At 46.6% G+C, this 22246-nt stretch overlaps 1 protein-coding gene across 6 annotated transcripts in view; it reads left to right on the top strand.

Moving 5' to 3' along the window:
• SMN1 (survival of motor neuron 1, telomeric) overlaps window positions 1–22246 on the top strand; it is a 61432-nt gene that overhangs the window by 26354 nt on the left and 12832 nt on the right. For 2 of the 6 annotated variants that reach the window (XM_008274520.4, XM_070056577.1), the window contains one exon: window positions 4054–4407. The exons of 1 other annotated variant lie outside the window; for it this stretch is intronic. The gene's annotated coding sequence lies outside the window, so the exon portion shown is untranslated. Of the gene's footprint in view, window positions 1–912; window positions 1294–4053; window positions 4408–22246 lie in introns of those variants that run through there. 3 more of the 6 variants (XM_008274522.4, XM_070056579.1, XM_008274521.4) reach the window with 2 other exon arrangements.

Consider the following 22246-nt stretch of genomic DNA (forward strand, 5'->3'; position numbering starts at 1 on the left):
GAGCGAAACGTTTTCATTTTTACATTTATAAATATGAAATACAGGGCCGGCGCCGCAGCTCACTAGGCTGATCCTCCGCCTTGTGGCACACCGGGTTCTAGTCCCGGTTGGGGCACCAGATTCTGTTCCGGTAGCCCCTCTTCCAGGCCAGCTCTCTGCTGTGGCCAGGGAGTGCAGTGGAGGATGGCCCAAGTACTTGGGCCCTGCACCCCGTGGGAGACCAGGAGAAGCACCTGGCTCCTGCCATCGGATCAGCGCAGTGCGCCGGCCGCAGCACGCTGGCCGCGGTGGCCATTGGAGGGTGAACCAACGGCAAAGGAAGACCTTTCTGTCTCTCTCTCACTGTCCACTCTGCCTGTCAAAAAATAAAGAAAAAAATATGAAATACAATGAACACTCCAGTGATTGGTTTTCATTTCTACATCCTCTTACCTTTCATACTGTGTATACACATGTCTTCCACAGTTGTTTACATAGAAACAGTAGCAGGTAAATTCTGCTACACAGGCATAAATGATCAAAGAACAATGTCACATATTCTTTTAGTAAAAAGGATGGTTTAGATTTTTATCACAAAATATTATATGATATTTGTGATAGTTCTATTATATGATTCTTTTGAGTAAGTATCCAGATAAGACTAATATATTTCCTTTTTGTCCTTATAAACATATTAGTTCTTGAGTTTGAGAAATTTGTATGAACAGTTTCACCACCGTTACTAGTCTAGAGCGAGTGTCAACCGAGGTTAAAGAGCAAATATTTTAAGCTGTAGTTTTCCAAGAGCTGGACTAGCTCTTTTTAGTCATTTTGTGATTGGTTTAATAATTATGAAATTACTGCCTCTGTCAATTTTCTTCTCTGCTATTATGGACAAAAAATTTAAAATTCTAAATTTTGAATTTCTTCCAGGTGAAGATTTTTTTTTTTTAAAGGCTATGGGATGGCGCGGTGGCATAGCAGGTGAAGCCGCTGCCTGCATTGCCAGCATCCCATATGGGCACCTGTTCAAGTCCTGGCTGCTCCTCTTTCCATCCAGCTCTCTGCTATGGCCTGGGAAAGCAGTAGAAGATGACCCAAGTCCTTGGGCCCCTGCACCCACATGGAAGACCCGGAAGAAGCTCCTGGTCCCTGGCTTTGGATCAGCGCAGCTCCAGCTGTTGCAGCCATCTGGGGAGTAAACCAGTGGATGGAAGACCTCTCTCTCTTTGTCTCTCCTTCTTTCTCTGTGTAACTCTTTCAAATAAATAAATCTTAAAAAATAAAAATAAAAATACGACTACAAGGATGGTATCGCCAGACTATGTGGAAACTTTTTGAAATATAATGTAGTACTTGGGCAAAAGAAAAGAAAACTGACATAATGATGTTTCATCAACCTTTTACATGATTCCACCCTTCCATGTTCTTAGTATTTCAGTGTTGTTTTGAAAGCTTCATTGGAAATAATTAGTGAGTGTATCTGCATAACAAATTGCCCTAAAACTTAGTAATTTTTTTTAAAGATCTTATTTATTTGAGTAGAGTTATAGTCAGACAGGGCGAGACAGAGAGAAAGGTCTTCCATCTACTGGTTCACTCTCCAAATGGCTGCAACAGCCGGAGCTGAGCCTCTCTGAAGCTAGGAGTCAGGAGCTTCTTCCAGGTCTCCCACATTGGCGCAGCGGCTTAAGCACTTGGACCATCATCTTCTGCTTTCTCAGGCTATAGCAGAGAGCTGGATATGAAGAGGAACGGCCGGGACACGAACTGGTGCCCATGTGGGATGCTGTTACTGCGGGCAGAGGCTTAGCCCACTACACCACAGTGCCATCCCCTAAAACTTAGTAATTTAAAACACCAAGTGTTTACTGCCTTATAGTTCCTTTTTTTTTTTTTTTTTTTTTTTTTTTTGAATTTGAAAGAGGAGAGACATACAGAGAGATCTTTCATCCACTGGCTCACTCCTCAAATGGTTACAACAGCTGGAGCTGAGTCAATCAGGAGACAGGAGCTTCTTCTGGGTCTCCCATGCGGGTGCAGGGGCCCAAGCACTTGTGCCATCTTCTACTGCTTTCCCAGGCCACAGCAAAGAGCTAGATCAGAAGTGGAGCAGCTGGGACTCAAACCGGTACCTATATGGGATGCCGGGGCTGCAGACCTGGACTTTGACCCACTGCACCACAGCTCCGGCCCCTTTATAGGGATGGAGAACCGTTTTTCTGCCAAGCGTCATTTGGATATTCATAAAATTATTTGCAGGCCATACAAAATTAAGAACTTCAAAAATTTTAGCCTGTTGTGGGTTTGTTGAATTTCAAGTCCCTTCTGCAGTTCTCGGCAGGGCCAGATCAAATGATTTGGGCAGGCCTAACACAGCCAGTGTGCCAGGCATTGCCCTCTGTGCTGCAAACCCACAATCCAGGAGCATCTTATCTGGGTGTTTTTGTTTTTGCTTTCAATGATTTATTTATTTGAAAGAGTTACAAAGAGAGGGAGAGAGAGTTCTTCCATCTGCTGGTTCACTCCCCAAGTGGCCGCACCCACCAGAGCTGGGCTGATCCGAAGCCAGGAGCTAGGAGCTTCTTCAAGGTCTCCTATGTGAGTGCAGGGGCCCAAGCACTTGGGCCATCCTGCAGTGCTTTCCCAGGCACATTAGCAGGGAGCGGGATTAGAAGTGGAGCAGACAGGACTCGAATCGCCTCCATATGGGATGCCGGCACCACTCGCAGCGGCTTGACCCACTATACCATAGTGCCAGCCCCGGTTCTTGGTTCTCATGAGGCTGCAGTGAGGTTGTCAGCCAGGACTATAGCCTTCCCCTGGCCCTCCTGGGACTGGGAGAGCCGCTTCCAAGCATACTCCTATGGTTGTTGGCAGGAGGCTTATGTTCCTTGCCACTTGGGGCTCTCCGTAGGCATCTTGAGACTCTGAATATGGCAACCGGCTTCTCCCAGAATAAAGAATTCAAGAGACAGCAATGCCACAGGCCCTTTGGTAACTTGGGCTCTGAGTGCCATACCATCATTTACACCTTTTTCTGTTCTTTACATGCAAATCTCAGTGCCCACCCACAGTCAACGTGAGGCTGACACGGGAATACCTAGATGGTTGGCAGACCTCTAAGAATGTTAGGAATCGTTATGAATAGTTCAACAACTGCTTCACAAAGAAAACCAACACTAGGAACAGGCATTGTAGCACAGCATGTTAACCTGTTGTCTGATACGCTTGCATCCCATATCACAGGACCAGTTGAGTTCTGGCTCCTCCACTTCTGACCCAGCTTCCAACTAATGCGTGTAGGAGAGCAGCAGGCAGTGACCCATGTACTTGTGTCCCTGCCACCGTGTGGGACACCAGAATGGAGTGCCAGGCTCCTGGTTTTGGCCTGGCCAAGCCCTGCCTGTAGGAGGCATCTGGGGAGTCAGGCAGCAAATGGGAGATCTGTGTTCCTCCCTGCCATTCTTCAAGAAAAAACTCAAAGACTGAAATTGGGCCCAGGAGGCCTTAATCTGTCGGAGATTAATTTTCATCTTCTTTTATTTATTTGTAAGATTTTTAATTTCTTCTTGTATGTTTATTACAATGAATATTTTAGGATCATAAATTTTCCTCTGAGTAGTAATTTAGTTGTATTTTGTAGGTTCTATTTTGTGGCATCTTTATCATTTTCTAGTAATCTCAAATTGTGAATTTTGTTTTCAATTGTAGAAAGGTTTAAAGTTTTAATATCTGATCTGGGTGGTTGGGTTTTATTTCTAGCCTCATTTTATTGTAGGAGAGTATTGTTTGTACAATTGTAATCACTATTTTTAAAATGTTTATATTCTAGTAGGACAAAGTACCAGTACTCCTTAATGTTTTTAAATTAGTATTATATTAGATCTTAATATTAGAATATTTTTATTCTTTGTATTTCTGTATAAAAATTGTATATTTTATATTTGTATTTAATTTTGCTTACTGTGATTAAATAAATGTATTTATTTTGTATGTTTCTTTATGATTTTATAAGAAAATAGGATTTTATATTTTGTAAATGTATCTAGAATTTTCTTCCTTCAAATTCAGGTACAGCTGTCTCCCAAGGAGAATGGTATCTTGATGTTCCCTGGCCGATATGAATAACAGGCTCATCATTTTCTTCAGGAACACTGGGTTGGTGACACGATCATCTGCACTTTTGCTCTTGTTGTATGTATTCCATACTTAAATAACTAGCAGAGTATTTTTAAAAACAGCCTGATTAACTGAACATGCCAGTGTAAGTGATTAAAAGAAACTCAGTGCCGCATTCAGAGCACAGAAGTCAATCTGCCAAAACTGTGATGGAGCACATTTTTGTATAGTGTAACTTTCTTAGTTAAGTATGTTAAGCTTTCTATTCGTGCTTTTAAAAATAAAGAAAACCACTTTAAACCTTGACTATCTGAGTTTTTTCTTCGGAATATAGAGTATATATTGAGTCTGTCTAATGACGTACAAAGAAAACTACTCGGGCTTATTTGGGTGAAGGGAAGTATTATAAAGATAGAGCCAATGATGAACCAGCCTGACTGCGGGGGGAGGGACCTTGCTGATCATCAAGGTTAGAGAACAAAGGCTCCTAAGCTGTGTCACAAGTATTGGTCTGGCAATCAGGAACGAAGGCTTCCATTTCTTCTTTTCTTTTACTTTTTTTTCTTTTTTTTTTTTAAGATTTTTTATTTTATTTGACAGGTAGAGTTACAGTGAGAGGGAGAGGCAGATCTTCCTTCCATTGGTTTACTCCCCAAATGGCCGCACAGCTGGAGTTGCACCAATCCAAAGCCAGGAGCCAGGTGCTTCCCTCCCACGTGGGTGCTGGGGCCCAAGGACTTGGGCCATCTTCTGCTCTCCCAGGCTACAGCAGAGAGCTGGATTGGAAGAGGAGCAGCTGGGACTAGAACCGGCGTCCACACGGGATGCCAGTGCTACAGAGGATTAACCCACTGCACCACGGCGCCAGCCCCCAAGGCTTCCATTTCTTAGGAGTCACGTCATTCTTTCTGTACCTTCCCTTGTCTGTCTCTGCTTCTCCCACTCACCTGCTGCCCAACACAGCTAGCTACCCAGCCATTCATTGACCTTAGCACCTTCTCCATTCAGTTACTGTTCCTATGTAGCCTAATGGTGTCCATGCCCCTGGGATTCTCCCCCGTCTACTTAGTGGAGGAAGACATTACTATAAGTGCTCTTCCTGTCAGAGGTATTGGATGAGCAGGCTGAATCAGTTAAGCTCCCCTGGTATATTAGTAACTGCAAGAACTTACTAAGTATTCAAGTAAGCTTTGCAGATAAGGAGGTTCTGTGATAAAGCTTTCTTGTATAAGGTATAAGTGCAGTTTTATAAAATATATTTTCTGACAACCAACCAGTATTTTCTACCGTCAGCATATTTATATAAACTGTTGGCAGGTTGGGGCCAGCACTGTGGCATGGTGGATTAAGCAGCTGGTTGCAATGCTGCATCCCATATCAGAGTGCTGATTGCTTCATTTCCAATCAAGGTCCTTGCTAATGTGTCTGGGAAGGCAGTGGAAGATGGCCCAAGTGCTTAGGCCCCTGCCACCCACATAGGAGACCCTGATGGAGTTCTAGACTCCTGTCTTTGGCCTGGACCAGCACTAGCCATTACAGCTATTTGGGGAGTGACCCAGCAGACAGAAAATCTGTCCTCTATGTGTTGCTCTGCCTTTCAAACAAATCATCCTCCTAAAAATATATTGGCGGTGCCGGCACTGTGGTATAGCAGGTAAAGCCGCCACCTGTAGTGCTGGCATCCCATATGGGTGCCGGTTTGAGTTCCAGCTGCTGCAATTCTGATCCAGCTCTCTTGCTATGGCCTGGAAAAGCAGTAGAAGATGGCCCAAGTGCTTGGGCCCCTGCACCCGTGTGGGAGACCTGGCAGAAGCTCCTGGCTCTTGGCTTTGGATTGGCACAGCTCCAGCTGTTGTAGCCATCTGGGGAGTGAGCTAGCAGGTGGAAAACCTCTCTCTCTCTACGTCTGCCTCTCTCTAACTCTGCCTTTCAAATAAATAAATAAAAAATATATATATATATTGGCAGCAGGCCAGCATTGTGGTATAGCTGGTAAGGCTGCCATCTGCAACATCATCATCCCATATGGGCACTGATTCAAGTCCCAGCTGCTCCATTTCTGATCCAGCTTCCTGCTCATATGCCCTGGAAAGCAGTGGAAGATGGCCCAAGTACTTGGGCCCCTTACCTGCGTGGGAGACCCAGAAAAAGCCATTTGGGGAGTGAACCATGGAAGATCTCTCTCCTTCTCTCTCTGTAACTGACTTTCAAAAATAAATAGTTTAAAAAAATGTATTGGGAGTCAGCGCTGTGGTGTAGTAGGCTAAACCTCCACTTGCGGCACCAGCATCCCATATGGGCACCAGTTCATGTCTCAGCTGCTCTTCCAATCCAGCTCTCTGCTTATGGCCTGGGAAGGCAGCAGAGGATGGCCCAAGCACCCAGGTAGGAGATCTGGAGGAAGCTACAGGCTCCTGGCTTCAGATCAGCACAGCTGCAGCTGTTGCAGCCATTTGGGAAGAACTTTCTGTCTCTCTCCCGCTATGTAACTCTTCCTCTCAAATATTTATTATTTATTTATTTATTTATTTAATTGAAAAGCAGAGTTAGAGGGAGAGAGATCTTCCATCTACTGGCTCACTCCCCAAATGGCCTCAACAGCTGGTGCTGGGCTAGGCCAAAGCCAGGAGGCTGGAACTTCATCTGGGTCTCCCACATGGGTAGCAGGGGCCCAACTACTTGGGCCATCTTCCGCTGCTCTCCCAGGCACATTAGTAGGGAGCTGGATTGCAAGTGGAGCAGCCAGGATTCAAATTAGCTCTCATGGAATGCTGGCATTGCAGGGCACAGCTTAACCCACTGTGCCTCAACACTGACCCCACCTCGGAAGATTTTGAACCAAAGGTACAGTGTGATGTGACTGATGTTACAGAAAGAGCCTCCTGACTTCTGTGTTGAACATTATAGATTTCAAGGGAGGAAGCATTGGGTCATAATAGCTGGATCTGAGGGCCTTGCAAGTGGAGCTAGCCAGATTTGCCAGTAGGTTACATGCAGCATGGAGCGGAGCCGCGGATGACTCCAAGGTTTGTGGCCTAATCAACTGGAAGGATGAAGTTGGAGTTCTGTGAAATGGACGTCTACCCAGAGAGTACTTTTGTGACAGGTGTTGGGTTTTAGACCAATGAAATGTGAGATGCCCGTTAATAGTAGTTGGAAATGAATGGAGAGTGTGTGCCAGGTATGGAAATGAGTAAGTTAACATAACCATTCAGCTGATGAGCTGGCCCAGGAAGTGCCCTTAGAGAAGCTGGCAGAGAACTGCCTATGGCTAGAGTTCAGATAAGAAGAAAAACCGCAAAGGAGACTGGGAAGGAGCTCGGAGTGAGTGAGGAGGAAAGTCTGGAGGGATGACCTGGAAGGCAGATGGAGAAAGCATTTGAGAGAGTGGCAGCGGTAGAAGCTATCCAAGCTTCCTGTAGGTTCCTGTAGGTTCGCTGCTACCCACAGGGAAGGAGGAGGCTGAAAACCTACTGCATTTAGCAATGTCGAGGTCACTGATGCCCCCTGAAGAGGTGTTTGGTGGAGTGGAGGAGGTAAAAGCCTGTGAGGAGAGAGTAGAAGAGTTAGCTGTGCAGTAAGCAACCAAAAAGCTATTTCTGAGCTCTCATTATATTCAGGTATTGATAAAATCAGATTTTTAGATAGCTTTGTTTATTGAGTTTTTTTTTTTCTTTGTTTTGTTTTTAATTTATTTGAAAGGCAGAACAACAGAGGAGGGGAGAATGAGAGCTTCCACCTACTGGTTCACTCCCCAAATATTCACCATGGCTAGGATTGGGACAGGAGGAACTCCATCTGCGTCTCCCACATAGGTGGCAGAGGCCCAGGCACGTGGGTCATCTCCCACTGCCTTCCCACACACATTAGCCAGGAGCTGCATCAGAAGTGAAACGGATCTGTGTTGTGGCTTACCAGGTTAATCCCCTGTTCAAGTCCTGTCTGCTCCACTTCTGGTCCAGCTCTCTGATCTCTGTCTGTAAATCCCTCTCTGTAAACTCTGCCTCTCAAATAAATAATAAATCTTGGCCGGCACCGCGGCTCACTAGGCTAATCCTCCGCCTGTGGCGCCGGCACCCGGGGTTCCAGTTCCGGTTGGGGCACCGGATTCTGTCCCAGTTGCTCCTCTTCCAGTCCATCCAGTCTAGCTCTCTGCTATGGCCCAGCAAGGCAGTGGAGGATGGCCCAAGTGCTTGGACCCTGCACCTGCATGGGAGAACAGGAGGAAGCACCTGGCTCCTGGCTTCGGATCGGCGCAGCGCGCCGGCCGTAGCAGCCATTTGGAAGGTGAACCAACGGAAGGAAGACCTTTCTCTCTGTCTCTCTCACTGTCTAACTCTGCCTGTAAAAAAAAAAAGAAATCTTAAAAAAAAAAAAAAAAAAGTGAAGCAGCCAGGACTTGAAGCAGCACTCTGGTGTTATAGACTGCAGCTTAACTGTGCCACAGGTAAATTATTTTTATGAAACTTCAGTATGTATATAAATATCTGTTGTGTACTGTTTTGATGTAAAATGTTTTTATATGAAAGCTTTTATCACTTCATTTTAAAGATTATTTATTTGAAAGAGAGCGAGAATTCTTCCATCCACTGGTTCACTCCCCAGATGGTGGCAATGTCCAGGGCTGAGCCAGGCCAAAGCCAGGAGTCAGGAGCTTCTTCCGGGTCTCCCACGTTGGGTGTAGGAGGGGCCCAAGCACTTGGGCCATCTTCTACTGCTTTCCCAGGCCATAGCAGGGTGCTGGATTGGAAGTGAAGCAGCCAGGACTCAAACTGGTGTCCCTATGGGTTGCTGGTGTCACAGGTAGCCCTGATGTAAAATTTCTTACTGTGAGTCATAGTTAACAAAAAAGCCTGAAAATAAGGAATTAGATCAAGAATGTACAGGGACTATTCAGCAAAGAAGCTGAGAATTTAGGCGGTTTTACTCATGGAGACACAGTGGAAGGATGGTGGGTGGGAGTGGCCGGGATATGTGCTCAGAAACGGGGCAGTTTGGAACCCTAAGGGTGCACATCAGGGGGTGAGGAATGACCTTGGTGCGAACTGGACTAGTATGCACGGTGAGCTTTTGTAACAGACACACTTTGTCATGGATAATTCATTTCTCTGTAGTGGGCCAGACTGAACACTTTAGTTTCCTTTGGCTGTTGATGGTCCCGCTTCACATCTGTTTTTAACCCTTTAAAAATATGAAAATCATTCTCTGCTCAAGGGCTCTAGCTGTATTTTGCTGATCCCTGCTTTATATAAAAGTCATGAGCTGAAGCTCTTGGACAAATCCTTTGCATAGAATCCAGGAGGATTTTCAGGTATGATATTTAATAGTAGGGTTAGGGCCAGGGTTAGGGTTAGGGTTAGGACTAGGGCTAGGGTTAGGGTTAGGGCCAGGGTTAGGACTAGGACTAGTGCTAGGGTTAGTATTAGGGTTATGGTTAGGGCTAGCGTTAGGGTTAGGGCTAGGGCTAGGGCTAGGGCGAGGTTTGAGGTTAGGGTTAGGGTTAGGGCTAGGGTTAGGGGTAGGGCTAGGGTTAGGGTTAGGGTTAAGGTTAGGGCTAGGGCTAGGGTTAGGGGTAGGGCTAGAGTTAGGGTTAGTATTAGGGCTAGGGTAAGGGTTAGGGTTAGCGTTAGGGCCAGGGTTAGGGTTAGGGCTAGGGCTAGGGCTAGGGCTAGGGCTAGGGCTAGGGCTAGGGCTAGGGTTAGGGTTAGGGCTAGAGCCAGGGTTAGGGTTAGGGTTAGGGCTAGGGCTAGGGTTAGGTTTAGGGTTGGGGTTAGGGCCAGGGTTAGGGTTAGGTTGGGGTTAGGGCTAGTGCTAGGTCTAGGGCTGGGGTTAGTTTTAGGGTTGGTCTAGGGCTATGTTTAGGGTTAGGTTAGGGCTAGGGCTAGGGTTAGAGCTAGGATTAGGGTTAGGGTTAGGGCTTGGGCTAGGGTTAGGGTTAGGGCTAGGGTTAGGGCTAGAGCTAGGTTTAGGCTTAGGGTTAAAGTTAGGGTTAGGGCTAATGCTAGTCAGGGTTAGGGCTAGGGTTAGTGTTAGGTCTAGGGCTAGGGTTAGGGTTAGGGTTAGGGCTAGGTCTAGGGATATGGTTAGGGCTTGGGTTAGGGCTAGGGTTAGGGTTAGGGTTAGGGCTAGGGCTAGGGTTAGGGCTAGGGTTAGGTTTTGGCTAGGGTTAGGGCTATGGCTATGTTTAGGTTTAGGGTTAGGGTTACAGCTAGGGTTAGGGTTAGGACTAGGGCTAGGGCTAGGGTTAGGGCTAGGGTTAGGTTTGGGTTAGGGCTTGGACTATGCTTAGGGTTAGGGTTAGGGCTTGGGCTAGTTCTATGGTTAGGGTTAGGGTTATTGCTATTTCTATGTTTAGGGATAGGGTTAGGGCTAGGGTTAGGGTTAGGACTAGTGCTAGGGTTAGGGTTAGGGCTAGGGTTAGGGTTAGGGATAGGTCTAGGACTAGTGCTAGTGTTAGGGTTAGGGTTATGGTTAGGGCTAGGGTAAGGGTTAGGGTTAGGGCTAGGGTTAGGGTTAGGGTTAGGGCTAGGCCTAGGGCTAGGTTTGAGGTTAGGGTCAGGGTTAGGGTTAGGGCTAGCGTTTGGATTACGGGTAGGTCTAGGGCTAGGGCTAGGTTTAGTGTTTTGGTTAGGGTTAGGGCTAGTGCTAGGGCTAGAGTTGGGTTAGGATTAGGGCTAGGGTAGGGGTTGGGGTTAGGGTTAAGGCCAGGGTTAGGGTTAGGGCTAGGGCTAGGGTTAGGGTTAGGGCTAGGGCTAGGGTTAGTGTTGGGGTTGGGGTTAGGGCTAGGCCTATGGTTAGGGTTATGGTTAGGGCTAGGGTTAGGGTTATGATTAGGGCTTGGGCTAGGGTTAGGTTTAGGTTTAGGGCTAGGGTTAGGGTTAGGGCTAGGGCTAGTGTTAAGGTTAGGGTTATGATTAGGGTTAGGATTGGGATTAGGGCTTGGACTAGGTTTAGGGTTAGGGTTAGGGTTAGGGCTATTGTTAGGGTTTGGGCTAGGGTTAGGGTTAGGATTCGGGTTAGGGTTAGTTCTAGGGCTAGTGCTATGGTTAGGATTAGGGTTAGGGTTAGTGCTAGTGTAAGGGTTAGGGTTAAGGCCAGGGTTAGGGTTAGGATAGGGTTAGGGTTAGGGCTAGAGCTAGGCTTAGGGTTAGGGTTAGGGTTAGTGTTAGGGCTAGGGCTAGGGTTAGGGTTAGGGCTAGGTCTATGGTTACGGTTTGGGTTAGGGCTAGGGTTAGGGTTAGGGTTATATTTAGGGCTGGGGCTAGGGTTAGGGTTAGGGTTAAGGCTAGGTTTAGGGTCAGGTTTGGGGTTAGGGTTAGTGTTAGGGCTAGGGTTAAGCCAGCGCTAGGGTTAGGGTTAGAGGTAGGGCTAGTTGTAGGGTTATTGTTAGGGTTAGAATATGGTCTATGGCTAGGGCTAGTGTTAGGGTTAGGGTTAGGGTTAGCGTTAGGGCTAGAGCTAGGTTTAGGGTTAGGGTCAGGGATAGGGTTAGGCATAGTGCTAGGGTTAGGGTTAGGGTTCGGGTTAGGTTTATGGTTATGGCTAGGGTTAGGGTTAGGGTTAGGACTAGGGCTAGGTTTAGGGTTAGGGTTGGGGTTAGGGGTAGGGCTAGGGTTAGGGTTGGTGTTAGGGCTAGGGTTAGGGTTAGGGCTAGGGTTAGGGTTAGTGTTCAGGTTAAGGCTAGTGTTAGGTTTAGCGTTGGGTTTAGGGGTAAGACTAGGGTTAGGGTTGGGGTTACAGCTAGAGCTAGGTCTAGAGCTAGGGTTAGGGTCAGGGCTAGGCCTATGTTAAGGGATAGGGTTAGGGTTCGGGTTAGGGCTAGGAATAGGGCTAGGGTTAGGTTTAGAGCTAGGGGTAGTGTTAGGGTTAGGGATTAGGGATTAGGGTTAGGTTTAGGGCTAGGGCTAGGGTTAGGGTTAGCGTTAGGGCTAGGGTTAGTGTTAGGATTAGGGTTAGGGTTAGGTTTACGTCCTGGGTTAGGGTTAGGGTTACGGCTAGGGCTATGATTAGGGTTAGGGCTTGGGTTAGCACTAGGAGTAGTGCTAGGGTTAGGGTTAGGGCTATGGTTAGGGCTAGGGTAGGGGTTACGATTAGAGCTAGGGCTAGGGCTAGCGTTAGGGTTAGGGTTAGGGCTTGGTTAGGGTTAAGATTAGGGTTAGGGTTAGGGCTAGGGCTCTTGTTAGGGTTAGGGTTAGGGTTAGGGTTAGGGCTAGGGCTAGGGCTAGGGCTAGGGCTAGGGTTAGGGTAAGGGTTAGGGTTAGGGTTAGGGTTAGGGCCAGGGATAGGGTTTGGTTTAGGGCTAGGGCTAGGCTTAACGTTATGGCTAGGTTTAGTGTTAGGTCTAGAGCCAGGGTTAGGGTTAGGGCTAGGGCTATGGCTAGGGTTAGGGTTAAGGCTCAGTTTGGGTTAAGGTTGGGGTTAGGCTTAGGGTTAGGGTTTGGGGTTAGGGTTAGGGTTGCGGTTAGGGTTATGTTTAAGGCTAGGGTTAGGGTTAGGGCTAGGGTTAGGGTTAGGATTAGGGTTAGTGCTAGGGCTAGGTCCAGGGCTAGGGTTATTGTTAAGGTTAGGGCTAGGGCTAGGGTTAGGGTTAGGTTTAGGGTTAGGGTTAGAGCTAGGTCTAGGTTTAGGGTTAGGGTTAGGTTTGGGTTAGGGTTAGGGTCAGGGTTAGGTTTAGGTTTTAGGCGAGGGCTATGGTTAGGGTTAGGGTTAGGGTTAGGATTAGGGTTAGTGCTAGGGCTAGGTCCAGGGCTAGGGTTATTGTTAAGGTTAGGGCTAGGGCTAGGGTTAGGGTTAGGTTTAGGTTTAGGGCTAGGCTTAGGGTTAGGGTTAGGGTTAGGTTTAGGGTTAGAGCTAGGGCTAGGGTTAGGTTAGGGTAAGGTTAGGGCTAGAGTTAGGGGTAGGGCTAGGGATAGGGCTAGGTTTAGGGTTAGGGTTAGGGCTTGGACTAGGGTTATGTTTAGGGTTTGGGCTACGGCTAGGGTTAAGGTTAGGGGTAGGGCTAGGGCTAGGGCTAGGGTTATGGCAGTGTTAGGTTAAGGTTTAAAGTTAGGGCTAGGGTTAGAGATAGGCTTAGGGTTAGGGTTAGGGCTAGGGCTAGGGCAAGGGCAAGGGCTAGGGCTAGGGCTAGCATTAGGGCTAGGGCTAGATTTAGGGCTAGGGTTAGGGTTTGGCTAGAGCTAGGGTTATGGTTACGGTTAGGGTTAGGGCTAGGGCTAATGCTAGGGTCAGAGTTATATTAGGGTTAGGTTTAGGGGTAGAGTTATGGTTAGGACTAGGGCTAGGGCTAGGATTAGGGTTAAGGTTAGGGTTAGGGCTAGGACTAGTGCTAGGGCTAGGTTTAGGGTTAGGGTAAGGCTTAGGGTTAGGGTTAGGGCTTGGGTTAGGGTTAGTGTTGGGGTTTCGGTTAGGGCTAGGGCTAGGGCTGGGGTTAAGGTTAGGTTTAGGGCTATGGTTAGGGTTACAGTTAGGGTTAGGGCTAGGGCTAGGGCTAGGTTTATGGCAGGGTTAGGTTAAGGTTTAAGGTTAGGGCTAGGGTTAGAGATAGGCTTGGGTTTAGGGCTAGGGCTAGGGCTAGGGTTACGGTTAGGGTTAGGGTTTGGGCTAGAGCTAGGGTTAGGGTTAGGGCTAATGCTAGGGTTAGGTTTAGGGTTAGGGTTATGATTAGGGTTAGGGTAGGGCTATGGCTAGGGTTAGGGTTAGGGCTAGGGTTAGTGTTATGGTTAGGGTTAGGTTTTGGGCTATGTTTAGGGTTAGGGTATTAGGGTTAGGGCTAGGGGTAGGGCTAGGGCTAGGGCTAGGGTTAGTGCTACGGCTAGGGCTAGGGCTAGGGCTAGGGTTAGGGTTAGTGCTAAGTTGGGTTAAGGTTGGGGTTAGGGTTAGGGTTGCGGTTAGGTTTAGGTTTAGGGCTAGGGCTAAGGCTAGGGTTAGGGTTAGGTTTAGGGCTAGGGTTAGGGTTAGGTTCAGAGCTAGGGTTAGGGTAGGGTTAGGGCTAGGGCTAGGTCTAGGGTTAGTGTTAGTGTTAGGGCTAGAGCTAGGGCTAGGGCTAGGGTTCTTGGTAGTGTTAGGGTTAGGGTTAGGGTTAGGGCTAGGGTTAGGGTTAGTGCTAGGGCTAGGGTTAGGGTTAGGGTTAGGGTTTGGGTTAGGGTTAGGGCAGGGTTAGGTTTAGGTTTAGGGCGAGGGCTACAGTTAGGGTTAGGGCTAGGTTTAGGGTTAGTGCTAGGGCTAGGTCTAGGGCTAGGGTTAGTGTTAGTTTTAGGGCTAGGGATAGGGTTAGGGTTTGGGCTAGGGCTAGGACTAGGTTTAGGGTTTGGATTAGCGCGAGGGAGAGTGTTAGGGTGAGTTTTCTTGAATCAGCCATTTCTCCTTGGGGTCTTGCTCCCTGAAGAGAGGACAGTATGGAGAAATCAAAATCTAGGCCTTTTGCTCCATTGAATCTTTGCGAGCAAGATGGGTCAGTCATAAGCAGCTCCATGAGATCTGTCAATTCGAACAGGGCTGTTGCTCTTGCTGCAAGTGCTCAGACCATACCATCTGACCCAGAATGGGCTTCCGTGTGCTGCCAGTGTTTCAAGTTCTTGTCCAGAAGACAGGGTTGACTGCCAGCGAAAGGACACACTGGGGGCTGAGTATAAGTGTGCTCCCACTGGAGGATGAGCTGCACCCTGCGGGCTGCAGTAGATTCTTTGTTTTTTTGTTTTTGTTTTTGTTTTTGTTTTTGTTTTTGTTTTTTTTTGTTTTGTTTTGTTTTGTTTTCAGCTTGGATGCACTCTTTACCATGTCCAGGTGGGTCTCTGCCCAAGCCCAGTGGGGATATCATGTTCTACCATACAATGTCTGCTCATTAGCATCTTCAGTCTCCTCCCAGGGGCTGTGTTTTTACTATTATAATGAAGCACAGATTGGTCAGTGGTTAAGAGGGCTGCTCACTCAGGAAAGAGGTGACCGGGATCCAGTGGCTCGTGGCTGTGTCTTGTCGAGAGGGAGAGGTGACATCACTAATGTTAGCAACATCATTAGTGTTGCCACTCTAGACCAGCTCCCTGTGCATCCTGCCTCAACTCTGGCAATGTTGCTTTGAATGAGGTAAAGTGTGAGAAATGCTATAAAAACAATAGTGAAGGGGCCGGCGCTGTGGCACAGTGGGTTAAGGCACTGGCCTGAAGCACCAGCATCCTATATGGGCGCTGGTTCTAGTCCCAGCTGCTCCTCTTCTGATCCAGCTCTCTGCTATGGCCTGGGAAAGCGTAGAAGATGGCCCAGGTACTGAGACCCCTACACCCGCATGGGAGACTCAGAAGAAGCTCCTGGTTCCTGGTTTCAGATCGGCACAGCTCCAGCCATTGTAGCCATTTGGGAAGTGAACCAGCAGATGGAAGACCTTTCTCTCTCTCTCCCTCTCACTGTCTGTAACTCTACCTCTCAAATAAATAAATAAAATCTTAAAAAAAAAATAGTGAAGGCATTTGAGGCATTTGGAGGGTAGGAGTCCTAAGTGAAAAAGCACTGTTTCATAAACATACCAAATTTTTCAGATGTTTCCTGATCAGGAAATTGTTGGAATTCAAGATTCAATATCTTCAGAGAAATAAAATTTGGCAAAATGGTGACTAGGAGAGGAAAAATAATAATTCAGTGATGTCAGCTACTTCTCATAACTGCATAACATCTTCACAATGAGAGTATTTAAAAAATAATCAAAATTCATATAATTCAGATTTAATTAGTATGACTAAGCAGAGAAAACAAATTTTTGCTCAGGAAATAATATTGGTAACTAGAAATGTTTTAAATTCTAGAGAGAAATGTCTTCTTATTGGTGAAATTTATTTAAGAGTGGGTATCAGTTTTGCTCTTTCACATCAATATATTTTTTTAAACTTTTTAAAAAAACATTTATTTATTTATTTGAAAGGCAGAGTTACAGAGAGGCAGAGGCACAGAGAGAGGCGTCTTCCATCTGCTGGTTCACTCTCCAAATGGCCACAATGGCCAAAGCTGTGTCAATCTGAAGCCAGGAGCTGGGAGCTTCTTCCAGGTCTCCAACGTGGGTTCAGGGGCCCAAGCACTTGGGCCATCTTCTACAGCTTTTCCAGGCCATAGCAGCCGGGTCTCCAACTGGCCCCTATATGGGATGCCGGCACCGCAGGTGGTGGCTTTACCCACTATGCCACAGTGCCAGTCCCTCACATCAATATATTTTTTAAAAATTTGCCTGATGGGGCTGGCGCGGTAGCACCGTGGGTAAAGGCGCTGATTGCAGTGCCAGCATCCCATTTGGGCACTGGTTCAAGTCCTGGCTGCTCCACTAGTGATCCAGCTCTCTGCTAATGCTCCTGAGAAAGCAGAAGATGGTCCAAGTGCTTGGGCCCCTGCCACCCACATAGGAGACCCAGAGGAGGCTCCAAGCTCCTGGCTCCTGGCTTCTGCCTGGTCCAGCTTTTGTGGCCATTTGGAGAGTGAACCAGTGAGTGAAAGATCTCTCTCTCTCTGTAACTCTGCCTTTCAAATAAATAAATATTTTAAAAATTGCCTTATATTTAAGAGAGTATTGATATGCCTTTGTCCACAAAAACACCTTAAACCAAAATTTTAAGATGATAATACTTATCAAAGGGGATGGCTTCAAAAAATGGTCCAGAAAACACAATTTCTTTCAGTTTCTTGCAGGAAGCAAGTGCAGTCTTAAGAGACTCAAAATCTGAAAAGAAGTCACATTTCAGGTGGAAAACATGAAGGTTTGGAGAATTCTGAATCATTTTGACTATAAAATATCAAGATATTTTACATTATCATATTTTCAATTCAAGAAATTAGAGATGACAAATGCCCTCAGAATTTGTTTGTTTATAATTTATTGTTTTCTTGCAACATTACTTAATTAAAACAAGGCACCACGATGTAATAATTTAAAAATCGGGCCGCTTTGGCCTTCACTGTAGGTTCTGCAACTCTCAAGTGTGAACTTGGTCAAGTCACTGACCCTCCCTGGGGACCAGTTTTCTTTTCAATAAAATAAGGGCTCTGACTTAGGAAGATCACCTTTAGCTTTAACATCCCAACGCCTCTTAGGCTGTGCACTGCCGTTACACAGTGTGCGTACTGCACAGAGCACCACCCAAGGAATGACAGCTTTGAAACGCAGCCTAAATGTGCTGCAAAAATTTCTGCCGTGTGTAAGAAAAGTACCACTTCCAGCTTCAGCACCAGCGAAAATGTTGCATGCAACTGTGCACGTCCCTTCCATAGAGCTCTACATTTCTTCAGCTTTCAGTGTTCACTGTGACTAAATTAAGGAGTTGACAGCACCGAAGTCATCGTGCTAGATGATGAATTTCAGAACAATTCACAGGTTGTCTATGGACCAGGAGGGCGGGTTGGTAAGGATCAGGGGAATGCTTCTCATCCTCCCACCCAGCCTGTTTCCTTCCCCCTGAGTAACTGATACAAAAAGAAAGAACTCTAGAAGCTATTTTGGACAGGCAGTTAAGTGTTCAGACTTTGGAGTCAAAATTCCAGTATTTCAATCTACATTTCTTTTTTTTTTTTTAAGATTTATTTTTATTTATTTGAAAGTCAAAGTTACACGGGAGTGGGGGGGTCTTCCATCAGATTGTTCACTCCCCAATTGGCCGCAACAGCCAGAGCTGCACCAATCCAAAATCAGGAGCCAGGAGCTTCTTCTGGGTCTCCCACGCGGTGCAGGGGCCCAAGCACTTGGGCCATCTTCTACTGCTTTCCCAGGCCATGGCAGAGAGCTGGATAGGAAGTGGAGCAGCCGGGACTCAAACCGGCGCCCATATAGGATGCCGGTGCTTCAGGCTAGGGCGTTAACCCACTGAGCCACAGCGCCAGCCCCTCAATCTACATTTCTTGAGCACAATACTCCGTCTCTCTTTGCTCCAATTTCCCCAGCTGTAAAATGGCAGTCTAATAGCACCTTTACCTGACAGAGTGGATATTAAGACTAAATAAGTTGATTGTTGGGAGGTGCTTAAAACAAGTAACATCGAACAGAGGTTCCACAATCGGGAAGAACTCTCCGCCCTCTTTGTAAGAAAGTGCTGTGCCCACAAGTTACCATGGATACACAGGCCCCACCCTCTCTTAGTGCCCAGAAGCTTTCACTGGGAAGTTACTGGCCAAGTAGCTTTTTCAACTGATGCGAAAAGAAGTGCATCCAAGTGCCGCCCTCACCTAGTTTGGAAGGATCACACTCAGCCGACACGCGGACCAGTGATTTCTCCATCTGGTGGAAGCTTGCAGAGTCTTCAGGGAGGACTGAGAAAACATTTAGGTTGCCCTGTAGATTCACAGATAGTTCTTTCAGGGCAGAAATTTGTCCAAATTAGGAAAGACTTGGTCTGGAAAGCAGCACACAGTTTCCCATGATTAATCTAAACAGTTGCAGGAGGAAGTTGTGGAACTGTCATTTTCATTATTTTTGCTTTTTCAAGTGAAAACCCTTTACATACTATATGGCATTCTGCTTTTGAAAGGACTGATGGTAAGAATGTTGAAGGGCCAGCACTGCAGCTCACTAGGCTAATCCTCCACCTTGCGGCGCCGGCACACCGGGTTCTAGTCCCGGTCGGGGCGCCGGATTCTGTCCTGGTTGCCCCTCTTCCAGTCCAGCTCTCTGCTGTGGCCTGGGAGGGCAGTGGAGGATGGTCCAAGTCCTTGGGCCCTGTACCCACATGGGAGACCAGGAGGAAGCACCTGGCTCCTGGCTTCCGGATCGGCACAGTGCCGGCCATAGCAGTCATTTGGGGGGTGAACCAACGGAAGGAAGACCTTTCTCTCTCTCTCTCTCACTCACTGTCTAACTCTGCCTGTCAAAAAAAAAAAAAAAAAAAAAACCACGTTGATGATACTGCTTTTTGCAGCACTTACTGACAGGATGCTGAGTGAGTCCTGGATGAGTGGCCCTGGCCTACTCTCTGGACTCTGGTGCTGTTTGGTTCCCACATGTCTTCAGCAAGTGGCATGGGAATACAGGCAAGAGAATGAAATTCGACTTCTGCCTCCCACCACACAGAAAAGCTTAACTCAAAAGAGCTCGACAACCTAAATACAAGCGCTAGAACCATACAACTCTAGAAGAAAATATCACGACCTTGGATTGGGTGGTAGATTCCTAACTATGACACCATAAGCACTGACAACAAAATGAAAATAGAGACACTGGACTTCACCAAAGTTTCAAAATGTTTGTGCATGGAAGGACATTAAAAAATAAGGTGGAGGCCGGTGCCGTGGCTCAATCCTCCACCTGCAGTGCCGCGGCTAATCCTCTGCCTACGGCGCTGGCACCCCGGGTTCTAGTCCCGGTTGGTCGGGGCACCGGATTCTGTCCCGGTTGCTCCTCTTCCAGGCCAGCTCTCTGCTGTGGCCCGGGAGTGCACTGGAGGATGGCCCAAGTGCTTGGGCCCTGCACCCCATGGGAGACCAGGAGGAAGCACCTGGCTCCTGGCTTCAGATCAGCGCTGTGTGCCGGCCGCAGCACACTGGCCACAGTGGCCATTGGAGGGTGAACCAATGGAAAAGGAAGACCTTTCTCTCTGTCTCTCTCTCTCACTGTCCACTCTGCCTGTCAAAAAATAAATAAATAAATAAGGTGGAATGACAATCTACAGAGTGAGAGATATTTTCAAACTGTGTTATCTGAAAAGAGCTTAGTATGCAGACTACACAAAGAACTCCTACGACTTAGTGACAACAAAAACACAACTTAAAAATGGACAGAGGACTTGAATCACCATTCCTCCAAAAAAAGTTCAGTCAATATCCACTATGAGCACAGCAAAGGGCAGATGCTCGATGCCATTAGCAACCAGAGAAACATGAATCAAAACCAGAAGGAGCAACCACTTCGTGCCCCCTCATAAAATGTCTTTATGATAATCTAAATAAAAAACAGCATGTGTTGAGAAGAACGTGGAGAGACTGGGGCTCTCGTAGAATGCTGTGGGAATGTAAAATGGCACCATGAGTTTAATCAGTACGGTTAAACACAGAGGCAGCTGATTGGCCCAGCAGAAAAGGCAAGACGCCAGTTAGAACAGCTCCACGCCGTAGCCCAGTGTCTGGGTTCAATCCTGGCTCCGGCTCCTGATTCCGCTTCCTGCTAATGCAGACTCTAGGAGGCAGAAGTGACAGCTTGAGTCGCTGAGTCTCTGCCACTCACATGAAAACCTGGATTGAGTTTCCAGCTCTTGGCTTCAGGCCTCCAGCCATAGCAGGCATCTGGGGAGTGAACCAGCATATGGGCGCTTTCTGTGTCTGTCTCTCTCTCTACTTCTCAAATAAACTTCTTCTTCTTCTTCTTCTTTCTTCTTCTTTCTTCTTCTTCTTCTTCTTTTTTTTTTTTTTTTTTTTTTTTTGGACAGGCAGAGTGGACAGTGAGAGAGAGAGACAGAGAGAAAGGTCTTCCTTTTCCGTTGGTTCACCCCCCAAATGGCCACTACAACCGGTGCGCTGCACCGATCCAAAGCAGGGAGCCAGGTGCTTCCTCATGGTCTCCCATGCAGGTTCAGGGCCCAAGGACCTGGGCCATCCTCCACAGCCTTCCCGGGCCACCGCAGAGAGCTGGACTGGAAGAGAAGCAACCGGGACAGAATCCAGCACCCCAACCAGGACTAGAACCCAGTGTGCTGGTGCCACAGGTGGAGGATTACCCTATTGAGCTTCAGCGCCGGCCCTCAAATAAACTTCTAAAACACTTTTAAGTTAAACATAGAATCACCATATGAACCAGAAATTCCTCTACTAGGTGTAGACTCAAAAATAATTGTAAACTGGGACTCAGATGTTGTAATCTCAATGTTCATTGCAGCATTATTCACAGTAGCCAGAAGATGAAAATAATCTGTCCATCAACAAAAGAATAAAACAAACAAAAAGTGATGGATCTATACAATGCCTTCTTATTCATCTGTAAAAAGGAATGAAGTTCTGGTACATCCTACAAAGATAGTGTATCTTGAAAATTCTATACTAAGTGACATATGCTAGACACAAAAGAACAAATATTCCACGACTCTATGTATATAAAATATCTTGGGGCTGGCGCTGTGGCATAGTAGGGTGAGCCTCCACTTGCAGTGCCAGCATCCCATATGAATGCCAGTTCGAGTCCCAGCTGTTCCACTTTTTTATTCTGATCCAGCTATTAATGCACTTGGGAAAGCAGCAGAATACGGCCCCAGTACCTGTGCCCCTGTACTCGCTTGGGAGACCCGGAAGATACTCCTAATTCCTGGCTTCAGATTGGTCCAGCTCCAGCCTTTGTGGCCATGTGAGGAGTGAGCCAGCAGATGGAAGATTCTCTCTTTTTCTCAGTAACTCTGCCTTCCAAATAAATAAATAAATCTTTAAAAAAAAAAAAAAAAAGGGCACATTCAAAGAGACGAAAAGTGGAATTGATGTTACCAGACTGGGCTGGTGGGAGGGAGGAGTCACTGCCTAATGGGTAAAGTAGTTCAATGCTGCAAGATGAAAAAAAACTCTGTGGCTGGATGGCGGTGATGGCAGTACAACAATGTGAACACACTTAGTGCTCTGAACCGTAGACTTTAAGCTGGTTAAAAAGGGGGTGTGTTGCATACATATTACCATAATTAAAAAGTAAATTTTATTTAGCAAATTTTATTAAGAAAAAGATAGCAATTTTTCAAAATTTGATGATAAATATCAACCCACAGATCCAAAAGGTTCATGTACAAACGAGATACAACTTGGCATGTTACAGGGAAACTGAGGAAAGCCAAAGCTATGCGAACAACACACAGAATATAAAAACTGGCTTTTGTCATTCATACTGCTATTCAAAAAATGTTACCTACCTAGGAATAAATTTAATGGAGGACTGTAAAGTCCTCATTGAAAACTATCAAATATTGTTTATATAGGCTAAAGAAAAGACAAATAAATATGATATACTATTTGCTCTTTATCTATTTCCTAGAGAGGCCAAGTCCTTTGTCCCAACAGGTAGTTAGGGTGAGGGTAATTTTCAAGCCTCAGCTTTTGATAGATAGTTAGATAGATAGGATTTATGTACTGTATTTTTTTTTTTTTAAAGATTATTTACTTGGGGGCCGGCGCTGTGGCGCAGTAGGTTAATCCTCTGCCTGCGGCCCCGGCATCC

The sequence above is a fragment of the Oryctolagus cuniculus genome, chromosome 14, assembly GCF_964237555.1.
Source record: "Oryctolagus cuniculus chromosome 14, mOryCun1.1, whole genome shotgun sequence".
Lineage (NCBI taxonomy): Eukaryota > Metazoa > Chordata > Mammalia > Lagomorpha > Leporidae > Oryctolagus > Oryctolagus cuniculus.